The following is a 678-nucleotide window of genomic DNA, read 5'->3' as shown; positions in this document are numbered from 1 at the left end:
CATGACGACCTTTGTGATTTTGGCAGGACTTTTTAGCACTTACTTTTGAGCTAGTGGGCTAAGATTTGAAACAAACGATCGGTGGGAATCCAGCTTTCAGGGGAGGCCTCTTCCAAGCCTCTCGGAGGTCGTGGGGCCGACGGCGAGCGTCAAAGCTCTCAGTTTCAGCTCCAGTAGTCGGCCTTTGACTAAATTGTAACATGACGACCTATGTGATTTTGGCAGGACTTTTTAGCGCTTACCTTTGAGCTAGTGGGCTAAGATTTGAATCAAACGATCGGTGGGAATCCAGCTTTCAGGCGAGGCCTCTTCCAAGCCTCTCGGAGGTCGTGGGGCAGAACGGCGAGCGTCAAAGCTCTCGGTTTCGCTCCAGTAGTAGGCCTTTGACTAAATTGTAACATGACGACCGATGTGATTTTGGCAGGACTTTTTAGCACTTCCTTTTGAGCTAGTGTGCTAAGATTTGAAACAAACGATCGGTGTGAATCCAGCTTTCAGGGGAGCCCTCTTCCAAGCCTCTCGGAGGTCGTGGGGCCGAACGGCAAGCGTCAAGGCTCTCGGTTTCGCTCCAGTAGTAGGCCTTTGACTAAATTGTAACATGACGACCTTTGTGATTTTGGCAGGACTTTTTAGCGCTTCCTTTTGAGCTAGTGTGCTAAGATTTGAAACAAACGATCG

The sequence above is a fragment of the Phyllopteryx taeniolatus genome, chromosome 2, assembly GCF_024500385.1.
Source record: "Phyllopteryx taeniolatus isolate TA_2022b chromosome 2, UOR_Ptae_1.2, whole genome shotgun sequence".
Classification (NCBI taxonomy): domain Eukaryota; kingdom Metazoa; phylum Chordata; class Actinopteri; order Syngnathiformes; family Syngnathidae; genus Phyllopteryx; species Phyllopteryx taeniolatus.
Note: the sequence above shows the minus strand (reverse complement) of the source record.